Raw genomic sequence first — 10,385 nt, 5'->3', positions numbered from 1 at the left:
CAGTCGATCCAAACATCCAGGATGAGCCTGAAAGGCTCAATAGAGCCTCAGCAGTGCCACAGGCTGATCGCTTTCCATGCCACACCTCATTGATGCAGTGTCATTTGTGATAAAGGAGTCCCGACCAAGTAATGAGTGAATAAAATAAACATAATTTAAAGAACTTGAGTTTTCTGTTTCTTTTTTTTGTTTGTTTTTTTTTTTTTTGTTGTTGTTGATTGATGATATTAGGAAATATTCTAATATTTTGAGATACTGGATTTTTGACTTTTTTTTTTAATTTACTTTACATGTGATGAATCTAGAATATATGAAAGTTTCACTTTTTAAAATAAGTTTAAAAAGTATATATCACACAATAACTAAACCTTTTAAACTATAATTAAAATGAATATTAAAAATATAAAAATCAAATATAATTCAAACTATTAAAAGATACTACAACATTACATATAACTAAAGTAACACAGATGAGCATAAGAAAATGATGACAGAATTTATTATTTTCTGTAACGGGTTAATTATTGCCAAAATACAATATAAATTTGTGATACCTAGGATAACTAGGACAAAGTGGTTAAATGACAAGTTTGCTATTATAATCATCTTTGTTCATTGTACTTAGGTATGTGGATTTATTTAGAAAACAACACCGCTTGGAAGTCCTTTGTACCCACAGTGGTACTTCTGCACACACTTGTGAGACTATTAATGAAAAACCCAGAGAAGATGACAGGCTGCTCTTCTCTGCTCACATTCATTTTTTTTTTTTTTTTAAATAGAGATGTTTTTTTGGCGGTTAAAGATCACACTTCTCGAAATGGCTCCACATCTGGATAAAATACAGGTTCGTGTCACACTGAATATATCTAATTCAAAAATGTATATAGTGGTTCATATAATTTTTCTTTCTTCTATACAAAACACAAAAAAAGAGACATTCAGCAGAATGTCCCAGCAGCTCTTTTATCATACTAGAAAAAGTAGATGGAGATGTTGTATTCTCATGCTCCAAAAAAGGACAAAATAGCCATCATAAAACAGTCCTATAATGTAAGTCTCCAGTACATGAATTTAAAGTGATAAATGAGATGTGGAAAACAAAAAACAAAACAGAGGTAAGCAACATGTGTAAAACAGTCTTAAAATGTATTATTAAAGGGCCTCCGTACATAGAAAGCAGGTAAAGAAACACCATTATTTACCATCACAAACAAGCAATAAGCATGACCCTAAAAACATACAATATCTACAGCTTTACTTCATCATCAGCCTATATATAACCAATTCCAGCCGACTATATAAAGCATTCAAGCAAATGCTAAAGCAGTGGCTTCTTGGAAAGATCTGCTACGGGACCCACAGGATGTGAGCCCTACTTTTGGGGCGAATTCGGAATAGGAAGTCATTTGTCTGGGCTAATAAAGCCCAGTGAGAAGCCAGCTGGAGGAAATGGGTACAGCAGTCTCAGCTCACAGCGCCCAGCACTGACATTTGGGCTCTCACAAAGAAACAAAGGAGTCCATAGCACTGTAAGAACCACTGAGGAAGTAACAACAAAACACACACCCGCAGCAGGATTTTAAGGCTGAGAGAAGACTAAGGAAGGAGAACTGGTGTGTAAGTGTGCTGGAGATGAAAGGAACAGGAGGGGCGGTGGTATCCTGAAGGTGGGCATTCAGGTTTAGTGCCAGCACTCTGCGTGTGACAGGTCAGAGGCTGGCAGACAGCTGCGATGGGCTAACAAGCAGAAAAACTCAGGGCCAAAGGCAACAGTAACCCTTAGTGTGACGCCACTCGCCTATGGGCAGCTAAAGCGTGGAGCTCTTCCTACCTTGGCCTCCATTTCCACCAGCATCTCTCCAGCTTTCATTTTTCCAGCTCCTCGTCTGATATGGGCTTCACAGTATGTTGCCAAGCAGAGTGTGATGGACACGGAGAAGAGTTAAAAGCAGCAAATGAACTGACAACATTGTGACTGGCTCTTCTCCAGGCAGTTTGCTTGTGTTTATGATCCAATTATAAACCCACAGACCAAAGACATAGAAAAAGGCAAAATTACGGTGATCAAGACCAGAGCTCATCTCTGTCCAAGATCTATAATACACAGATGGAACTATCCATTAGAAATCCCATTCATCTTTAATGGCAGGTTGCTAAGGGACGACCCATACAGCTCCCAAATTGAATTTCAGTCTATACTTACACAAAAACTATCATATGACTTCAGATATGCACCACTTTTATGATATTTATAGTGCTTTGCATCCTCATTAATTTTAATTGCAAGGGAAAACAAATGAATACTATGATTCTTCAAAGTTTCTCATTTTATGTTCTACAGAAGGAAAAAAAATATTATTAGTAAGGAATTTAATTTAATTTTTTTAGCTGAACTTTATTTATTTATTTATTGTTTAAATCATAAAACTATTGCATACAATTAATTCCATACATTCTAAATTATTTTTATTTTATTTTATACAAAATATTTCTGTTTCAAATAAATGCTGTTGTTTTGAACCTGTCTATTCATCAAAAGAGTCCTGGCAAAATGTGTCACAGTCGCTACAAAAATATTGTAGAGCAGTATACTTCATATTTTTGAAATTTATCCATGAAATTATTTTTCATTTTTATTATTTCTGAAGGATCAGATTGACACTGAAGGCTGGAGTAATTGCTGCTGAAAATAGGCTTTGCAATCATAGCAATAAAATATTAAAACAGAATTTAAAAAAAGTTAATAATAATAATATTTAACAATATTACTGTTTTTACTGTATTTTTTGATCAATTAAATGCAACATTTGTAAACATAAGACACAGCTTTCAAAAACATTTCAAAAATCTTACCAAACCCAAACGTTTGAATGGTAGCGTAATTGTGTTTCGCAGATGTTTATAAAAAGACATGAAACTATGTAGAAAATTGCTTGTCTAGGAAAAAGATCAATAGTTTAGTGATTATTTTCACCTTGACCAGAATCAAGAGGCATGTAATAAATCCACGTATATAACAGACACAACCAAATATTTGTTCTGTTCTGAGAGCAATATCCTCAAAGTAAGAGACGATTGGTTTTAATTTATTGTGGGAGCTTCACTGTGAACTGAATCTGGGTAAGATGTAATATTGCCATGATCACCAAAGCACCTTATGCCTCCTGAAAAAAAAGAACACAATTTCCTTTTTCCTTTTTCCTATCTCTGTTTTGACAGAAAAAACCTGCCTGTTTATGACTGCAGTCTTCTACAAAAGCAATAAATCAACTTTACATATTTCACAACAACACATCCAGATGATACCATTGAAACCTCCCCTCAGGACTTCAAATGTAAAAAAGCTATAAGAATCTAGTAAAATCGCATAAGACTTTATGCAATTTAGCGTATTACTTCCAGTGACAGGCCATTTATTCTGTCTGATGAAAAAATTTATGTGCACCTATACAGAAAAATGTATATTTACATATTTACATTTTACAGACCAATGAAACAATGAGAGCATTAAAATGAAATTAATTGTAACTGTTGCTCTCTAATGAAAGAATAATAGAGAGTTTGATCTTACACCATTTTGTGATTATATGGAAAAAACAGTTGTGTTGATAGTTAACATGAAGGGTTCCTCAACTATCTCTAAGGAAAATAATACTGACTGGTTCGTTACAAAGACCAATGCTGCTCCCAGGTGGCTAGACAGAGAAGTGAATTTAAGACCAAAAATAAAAATTTATTTAAATATTGCCAAACTTATTAAAATCAATTCATTCAACAAACCAAAATGTACACGAGAATATTTTCTCTCCTGCAGAGGATGCATCTGATAATCATCATTAAAACTCATTTAATCCTACACTGAAAAAAAATAGAAAAGTAACTTGTAAATAAACCCTCTAATAATATCTGTAAATCAAAGACTATTTAAAAAAAAATAGTGATGCAACTTCACAATGACTTTTTAATTAGACATTTTAATGCATAATGATAAGACTTCCTATAAGCTTTAAAGTTTACATTCTCAAAAATTAGAGCAACAGACACATACAGGCCATGTGCAATGTGTGGGTGTGTGTGACAGTGTGGCTTATGGTGGGGGTTGTGTATGTGGTTATTGGAAGTACACGCAGTTTTTTCCTCAGTTCTTCAAAACACCTTGGAAACTGCTACAATCTGTGATATTTTTCCATTTTCAGTTATGAGAGATTCTAATTTATGACACTATGTTATAGCATAGTCTATGCTTACCCATACAAAAACCCTGCGTTGTCTACTATAATAAGCCTAAATGCATGGTGACCAATAGAGTGGAACTCTCTCCATAAAAACCCAAGTATTAGAGGATTAAAATTTTAAATGTCAAAGTGGGCCTCTGGAAGCAGACTGTATGGGAAATCTGCTGTAAAGAACATTTGGTGGTGAGAAATATTAAAGGACTTACAGTCTCTCTGCTGCTACTGTCTTTGTGTCTTTAACAATGTAAACAGTGCCGAAGCTTCCCTTCCCGAGTCTCTGCTGGATGATGTGTCGGTTTAGCTATCAGAGCGTGATTTCACCAAGTACAACATGTTTCTGGATCAACATCCTTGTTGATCCTGGAGCAACATTCCAAGCAAACAATCAGAATAGAGATATAACTTTTCAGGAAACATCTGTTTTAGGCTTACAACCAGGGTTTAGGTGCTTCTACACCCTTGTTAATCAGCTATCATTTCCCACTGATTTTAATTATGGGTAGGGTTAGGTTAGGTTTAGGGGTAGGGACTGGGTTAATTCTATATTTTTGGACAATAATGTTGATCCAGGAACATGTCATATTTGGGCAAATCACGGTGACCGCTCTGAGCAGGAGGTGTTTGTGTGGCAGGATGACAGTGAGTTTGGCCTGGGCGCGATCACAAAATCTGGCCATTTTTCAGTCCATGAATGCAGAGCAGTCAACTACAAAGACATAAAGGTCAAAAAATGTCAACAAATGCCCTTTTGGGACGTTATTTCTTTTTTTTTTTTTTTTTTTTTTTTTTTGGTTACGTCTTTATTTGTGATTTGGTATTTTAAGGTCCTGTTTTTGAAAACTAAGTATATGCAACATAAACACAATCTTTTAAAAAATGACTAACAAGAATAATTTATCTTATTTATTCATTTGTAATCGTTAACATGGAACGAAATATCAAAATAAAAATACAGAACAACAGTTCAGATTGCGATTAATAAAAATGAGATTACCTTACCAAATTCGCCACACACGTGCTCACTTTGTTTTAATAAAAAATAAAATATTAAAGTTGATGATAGATTTTTTTTTAACCTCGGCCTGGGCGTCGGAAGTACTTTCGGACACATGCGCTCAAGTTCCGTGTGTAGTCGTTTCGTCATGGGAGCAGTGCAGTGGAATTTATCTCCTTTAGATGGCGCTAATGTGCGATGTTGAATGTTTACTAACCTGCCTGTCAGGTTTTAGGATATCAGTAAACTTGATTAATTATGAAATCAAAATTATGGGATCACGTAGGCTTAAAAAGATAAATAATAATAAAACAAATAAAAATGTCACCAATACTTTATTATGCTTATTTGTTCTATAACAACAGTTGCAGATTGAAACATTATTTACAATAAAAAGTATTAAAAAGCAAAACAACAGAAAGCAGAAAAAATGTTTCTTAATTGAATGAATTTATTAACATAATTTTAACGTTTTAAAGTTTTTCTTTACTCACTGCCTTTTCTTTTTTACTGTTCTTTGTAGCTATCAAGCAATGCTTATCCGAGAAGTTTTCTGTCTACTGCCAACGGTGCTGCCATAAAATGTTTTTGAAGACTGTTCAAGTGAAGCACATAAGAAAGAGAACTAGCCAGAGATTTTTAAAGATAATAAGATTTTTAAAGATAAAACACACACACAAACATGTTACAGTACAAATCTGTATCTTCACTGCTGAATGTATAAGATTAACCGTTCATCACTGTGCTGTAGATGGTTGATTCATCCTGCTTCTCTGTGTATGCAGACCTATAGAAATAAAGATGATTATAACAGTGAAAATACTCACAAACTCATATTAACCGTCAAGATAGACAAATATGATTTCAAATATGATGAATTATGCTGCATCATCTCCATAACTACTGGTCAGATTAAAAAAAAGTAATTACAGTATGTATGTAGAAACATTTGACCACAGTTATAGGTATATTGAATGCTCACATCTGAAGCGTTTCTTTGGGTTTAATGTTGACAGATGAATATTCTACTTCATCTTCCTGCTGTTCAGCCTTGGTTTCCGGCAGGTTTGTGTAAGCCTAACAGCAAACAGATGCACAGAACATGTCTTTATGTGCAACTGTCATCCTTGACCTGCTGAAAAGACCAGCTTAGCTCAGCATAACCAGTGTATTTTATTTATTTATTTATTTATTTTTTTTGTTTTTTTTTTTTGATGAAACTGGTTGACCAAATAAGACTTGCTAGCTGGTTAAGAAGCTTGCTGGTGGTTTCACAATGTCAGTCAATGCAGCTTATACATGGTTTTTTTTTTTTTTTTTAGTTTTTTGCCTGTTTTTATATGTTTATCTTTTACAAATATATTTACAGTTTTTTGAGGGGTGCTGTAAAGAGAATCCTGGGCTTCCTCTTCTTCTGTTGGTTTTCTTTGAGTTTTTGCTTTCCTTCTAAGAATAAATGTGACAGAAATGCATTATAAATAGCACAATTTAGCTTATACATCAAAAATATTCGATGATTTCAGAAAGGCGGTTTGATTCTGAGAAGATATTTACAATTATTATTTCATTATACCTTTTTAAATGAATAAAGAAATAAAGAAATACTGTTGGGAAAAAATGGTAGAAAAATGGACAATGTCCTGGCAGAGAATTACTAGAAACATTATTCACTAAGTTACAGTTATTTCCTTCAATCCTAAAAACATAACTCGATACAATACAACTCTAAAAGTATTACACAATACAATTTATTGAGGCTACATGCAGTTTTTGCAACTTTTGTGTCGTAAGCCTTAACCACCGTTCTCACCAGCATTATAAAACTCCCCTGGCAGCTACACAAAATGTACTTTTTTTTGTACTTTCTAAATTTTAATTTTAATTTTTATTTATTTTTATTTTTTCATTTAGACTGAGTGTATAGAGTAACTGAGAGATTTATAATATACTGGTTTGTGCAAGTACAAACAAATCTAAATATCCTACCTTCTTATAAGCATCACAGCTGCAGTGATGAAAACAAGTGAGAATAAGGACACCACAATAATCAGAACTGTTGGGAACCCAGCGACATCTATTGAGGACAATTTAATACTTAAGTATGTGAAATAAATCTTTCATTTTACAAATATGAATATAATTGTTTAGATATGAAAATGTTCAAATATTTATCAGTTCAACCAACCTTCAATGTAAATAGTAAATTCTTCAGACAAAGTTGTTTTAAAGTTTTTCAAAGAACAAGAGTAATTCCCAGAGTCTTTAGCAGTTATTCTGCTGAAAGTGAGGACGGGCTCTGACTGTTGAATCGGATCACCATTCTTAAACCACTGAACCTCAGCTAAATTACCAGAACAGTTGAGTGTGCATGTCAAATTCAAAGAGTCTCCAGGTATTGTGCTTCCATTTTCTCTTGACCTCCACATAGACACTCTTAAATCTATCAAAAAAAAAAGAAAGAAAGAAAAGAAAGAAAAAAAGAGAGAGATTTCTTTTAGTAAAAAACAAACAAACAAACAAAAAAAATAAATCCCAACAACAACAAAAGCATCAAGGAGTAATTTTTCAGAGTAAACATTTATATTTACCGTGTACTGAAATACTTGCTCCAGGATCACCTGTCCAACGTCCATCTTCCTTATCGGTTATAAATCTGAATTTATACTCTCCAGAATGTGATTGATTAATATTACTGATCAAATAAGAACAATCTGAGGTTTTGTCTCCAATGTACTGAAAGTTGTTTTGATTATCGTTTGCTTCACTATCAACATATGGCTGATAATGACATTTGCCACTGTTTGATCTCATTGAACACCATAGCACTTGTGTTACGTTATTTCCATGTGGATAAATAAATCTACAGTTAACGGTGACATTGGATCCCCTCGCAGCACAGATCGAGGAGGATAAATCACCTCCCACTGTTCACTAACAACACCTGAGGAGCACAGAATGCTTTATTTTAATTATAATATTTGTAACTGTAGATAGTTTTATAGAAAATTAAAATATCTTTTGACACAATATCCGTTTTAGATATTATCTAGAGCATCTATTGTGACAGTTTTTAAGAACTTATTTACATTATACAATAGGATCCAAAAGTCTGAGCTTACATAAAAAAGCATTAAATGCATTTTTTTGTAAAGTACAATAAAGAAAAGTTATAACATAAATTAATAAGAGATATTCAAGATTCTGTCATATTTATGTCACTAATAAAATAAGCTGATGCAAACTCCATATACACCAGGTATTAATAAAATCTTTTAAATCTTTTATTTTCAGATTTTCATTAGAAAACAAAAAGAACACAAAATAGCAACAGTTTTATTAGTGGCATCAGAATTTGGTCTCCATTGTATATATACAATACATTTCCAGTTTATTAAAATCAGCTAGAGATTAATCAGAGGAAAATTGGACAACAAACGAAATGCATAAGAAAATATTTTCTTACCAGGCAGGAGAAGCAGAATAATTTGCAGCATTTCAATTCACAGTTTCAGTTATTAAGCTTACAGAAGAGGTTTTGTATGGAGTGTCAGAAAAATACACAAGAAGAGAAAATGAAGAAGTTGCTCAGACAAATGCTGATTTCATTTCCTTCTTAATAGCATTAACACTGACGGCTCACATAAGGACCAAAACAGCAAGTAAGAATGAAAACCATAAGTCTACAAAGTTTTATGTATATGCTCCAAAGCTAATAACAATTCAATTAAATAAATCTTTGACAAAGTATCCTTTAAATCAGGTATAATTTCTTTGTACTATTTTTACACCTCTAGATACAATGCAATATAGCCCAGTGCATCTTGCTATGGAATATGCCATATTATAGCTTTATGTGAGAAATATACAGAGTCCTTTAATTCATTAAAATCTTACTTGACAGCTTTGGTCACCATTCACTCAATTGTATTAAATGAACAGACCATATACTGTACAGACATACTACTACAAATTACTTATTTTTATATGTTCCACTGAAGAAAGTCATATGGGTTTTGGAAGACACTGAGTAAATGAGAAATTAGGCCTATACTTTATTTGAGCAAAAGAGTGTAGAAAAGCTTTTTGAAAAGATAAACATGATTCACATTTACCTTTTAGATTCCTGTGATAATGTGAATTCATTTAACTAATCAAATATTTAAATATCTAAACCTTCTTGTTTATTTGGTCACCTAGAGGAACTACTTCTGTAGATTTTCTTGTAGCTCCATCATAAAGCCTGGTAATTTTTTTTCCAGTATTTCTTTACTGTCAAATGAATTGAGCTTTTTATTAATTATTTTATTTTATTTATATTGCACTGAATGGTCTTGTTATCAGCCGAAGAGAACACTTGCTTCTTTTGTTTCTTTTGGTTGCCAGTGCATCAAATTGGAAATAAAAAGAAAGTGTGAGGATTTAAAAAAGAGAGAAAAATTATGGCATAAAATAAATAAGAAAGATATAAGTTTTTTCTCTCTCTTTTAAATGGTGCTAATGTGCAATATGGACTGTCAACTAAATAAAGTTTTTTTTCTTGTCTTTTGGATATCAGTAGAATCAATCAGTTGGTGTGATTAAATTAAAGGATCATGTAGGCTTATAAACATAATAATAATAATAATAATAATATCAAACACATTTATTATGCATATTTTGTTTCTAACAATGCAGATTCATTAAAGTCCTTTAAAACAATTAAAAAGGTATTAAAAGCAAAACATGCAAAAGAACACCACACAAATGCATGTGCTACAGTGTCAAATGCCATGTACATAAATGTTAAAAATCCATACAAAACAGATTCATAACTAGAGAAGCCTTATTACTTATATTGAGTAGCCTTCATATTCATATTGTAACAGTGACTATTCATTGTTATATTTACATTCTTTCCTAGAATGTTTCTTAATTTAATGAATTTATTCATGTAATTTTAAAGCAATGTTTATCTGAGAAGCATTTTTTTTTTTGTTTAACCGTCTACTCCCAACTCTTAACACTAACCTTTACAGCTCTATCTAAAAAGGTAGAAGCACATTTATATTTGTTATATCTGAGAACTAGCCAGAGACAGTTCCTCCTTTGACCATTTTAGATCTAAAAACACACAGACATGTTTGCTTTCTATCATTTTCAATAACTTCTGTTGT

At 32.6% G+C, this 10,385-nt stretch overlaps 1 long non-coding RNA gene and 1 pseudogene across 1 annotated transcript; both read right to left on the bottom strand.

The window, feature by feature from the left end:
* Window positions 1-5,592: 5,592 nt before the first annotated feature.
* On the bottom strand, window positions 5,593-6,642 carry LOC122140105. The gene is made up of 3 exons (XR_006156816.1): window positions 6,600-6,642; window positions 6,215-6,309; window positions 5,593-6,019 (listed from the first exon to the last, which is right to left on the bottom strand). It is a non-coding gene; the product is annotated as an uncharacterized LOC122140105 (long non-coding RNA).
* A 2-nt stretch (window positions 6,643-6,644) lies between these two features.
* Window positions 6,645-8,726, bottom strand: LOC122139928 (annotated as a pseudogene).
* Window positions 8,727-10,385: the final 1,659 nt, after the last annotated feature.

This window comes from Cyprinus carpio, chromosome B16 (genome assembly GCF_018340385.1).
Source record: "Cyprinus carpio isolate SPL01 chromosome B16, ASM1834038v1, whole genome shotgun sequence".
In the NCBI taxonomy this organism is placed as follows: Eukaryota; Metazoa; Chordata; class Actinopteri; order Cypriniformes; family Cyprinidae; genus Cyprinus; species Cyprinus carpio.
Note: the sequence above shows the minus strand (reverse complement) of the source record. Positions and strands in the feature narration are given on the sequence as shown.